The sequence below is a fragment of the Sinocyclocheilus rhinocerous genome, unplaced genomic scaffold (assembly GCF_001515625.1).
Source record: "Sinocyclocheilus rhinocerous isolate Xijiao unplaced genomic scaffold, SAMN03320098_v1.1 scaffold1267, whole genome shotgun sequence".
Lineage (NCBI taxonomy): Eukaryota > Metazoa > Chordata > Actinopteri > Cypriniformes > Cyprinidae > Sinocyclocheilus > Sinocyclocheilus rhinocerous.
In genome coordinates, this window is record NW_015661278.1 from 71,949 (window position 1) to 74,667 (window position 2,719).

The 2,719-nt window shown below is 32.6% G+C and overlaps 1 protein-coding gene across 1 annotated transcript in view; it reads right to left on the reverse strand.

The window, feature by feature from the left end:
• The window catches only part of LOC107726269 (metabotropic glutamate receptor 7-like), a gene marked incomplete at its 3' end in the record, with an annotated part of 108,100 nt that overhangs the window by 57,329 nt on the left and 48,052 nt on the right, over positions 1–2,719 (reverse strand). The window lies entirely within an intron of this gene.

A 2,719-nucleotide genomic window follows, 5' to 3' on the forward strand; every position in this document is an offset into this window, starting at 1 on the left:
ACAATCTCACTAATTTGTGCACGCTTATTCTTAAGCAGACCTTAATGTCGATCATGGATCAAATCTATCCACCATGACAAACAGCGAATATATCTGTGCTGTTTAATGCATTTTAAACGTTGTGTTTTCCTCAGTGCATAACTGACATGTCATAGGTATATTTTATCTGTAAATGTTAGAAAGTCACGCAAACGTGTCCATTTTGCTGTCAGGAGTGGGCGAGGCACGTGAGAGCAACGAGCGCATCTGCGCGCATGCACGCTAAACAGACAGAGCGCAATCGAATAGGAGCGAAATAATTCCGAGTACAATATACATTTTGCTAAAAAAAAAAATTGTTTTGGGACATTAAATGTGTCTTTTGTAGATTTTTATGATAGCAGTAACTGTAAGTGGACTATTGTAATAGGTAAATCAAATGTAAGCTAGACACAGTGCTAATTACTAAGCTCAAATGAGTTAATGTGTGTTAGTTATAGCAGTTAAAATGTAGTCATTTTCTTTATTATTTATTTTCATTTTTAATTCAGTGATTTTAACTTTTAATTTAGTTATTTTAATGCTTTAAAGAGCAATTGTAGATTGTAATGTTCTAATGTTCTGCTATCTGTTCTGCAAACTACAAAAGGTACAGCTGTTATACAGCCAGAGAGAAAGGCTGCATGGCTAAAAACTGTAAAAAAAAATAAAAAAAAGTCAAATAATAGTATGTGAGACAGTGGTAATATCATTATGTTCCTATTGGTCAGTAGAGGAGCTTAGCTTAGTCTGACAGTTAGCCTGCTTTAGACCAGGTTAGTTTCCCAGCATAAGTTGCCACAGTGACTAAGCTTGATCTAGGCCTATGTTAAATTTGCTTTATGGAACCAAACCATTTGACAATGAGTCAGACTAACTGAAATAAGCCTGGCTTATTTGATTAACTTGTTTTATGAAACAGGCCTCGAGTCATTAAAAGTGATCATATTTTCTCCATTGCATCATGTTGCATCGAATCGCAATGTGTTGAATCGAATCGAACTGCATCATAATAGGGGTGAATCGTATCGGTAGCTGCTTCATATGTATCTTTAATGTATTGTAGGCTATGCATCGATATGCGTATCGTATCGGCCTGAGTCATGAGATGCACATCCCTAACTCTAGCACAAACTCCAGATGTAATTTTCTACTATAAGAAAGATGTTCATGTTGTTATCTCAGAATTTGAGCCAGCAACCTCCCCCTACTCTAAATTGACCTTTCGCAAAGACCTGCTCCCCTTAGTTACTGTTGCTACGTCCGACAAACCATGGCACTTTTTTTGCCATACATCACGTTCTCACGCATTGAAATATAGATCACGGAGCAAAGAGGACACTGACAATGAGCTGACAGACAAGACAGAGCTGGTGTGTTCAAATTTTGTAATTTTTTAAAAAGAAATTCAGACAACAAATACTGTTTTGTGGCTTCTTAACATGTCGTGACAGATCGCTGTAGCGCCTCAGTTCAATCGGCACATGAACTTATCATCTCTTCATCTTTACTATTCATAGCACGAAATAAACATTAATGAACATCAGAAGGTATCTTGTTTCAACCGTGAAAAGATGTCAATACACACCATTTTTCAAGTTCAAGTCCACCGACGTTAATCTACTCTCCTGTCTGGTTTGTTTGTTGGACAAAAATGACGGATTTGCCGTTATAATATGTCAGACTGCCTGTTAATCAAACTCCCGGCGAAAGGGTCAATTGAGCAGCCAATATTGGGCAAAGTACAGAAATAACTGGGGCTAAAGAAATGCCTGCAGTTAATGCCACGTGCTGCACTTTTCACACGTCTCTTTAAATAGATTTTTAATGATATAAGGTCTTTGTGTCATTTGGAGCAACCACTCATGTGGGGCGACCAACAATAGCAATAACTGTATTCAATTAAAAATAAAATATCTAATTTCTGTGGTTGAAATATGAATCACTGCTACAGTATGCTTAAGTGAATGGTATTTTTAAAACATTTTTATCATATTTTATGCAATTTACAGGAAAAATAAGTCTGTTAACTACATTTAAGAAGGCAACTCTGAAATTATAGAACAAAAATAAGATAACATTATTTACAAAAACTCAAATTAAATGCAAATACTTTGTTTCTAAACACTTTAATTACTGAGAACATTTTTTTTTAAATTTAAGCATGTTAAGGAAATTATTTAATTTTAATATAAATCATGGTCGCACCACATGACATTTTTTAAGGCTATGGCCAATTCATCTTGATGAAAAAACACTAAAATAACTTCATTTTCAATTTTAATATGAATTTATGTGTACACAACATTCTTAATGTTTGAACAATTACAACAGATATTATTATATTTTTGTATTTAAAAATTGGCCTGTCGAAAATCCTTATACGTCAATGACCCTAATATAGTATTTATTAATATTTAGAATTAGCTTCCATTTGTTTGTTTTCAGTTTTCTTTTACATTTCATTTTAATTTTTTGTAAAAAAAAAGTTTTGTATTTTATTTGCTTTTAATAGTATTTTAATAGCTTATTTTTTCAACATATTTCGAGTTAGATTTATTTTATTTCAATTTTAGTAATTTTAGTACTTCACCTTATTTTTCCATGTAATATTTATATTTTAGTTTAGCTTTATTTCAGATAATACTATTAATATTTCTATTTTTAATAGTTTTAGTTAACAACAACACTGTTATATATA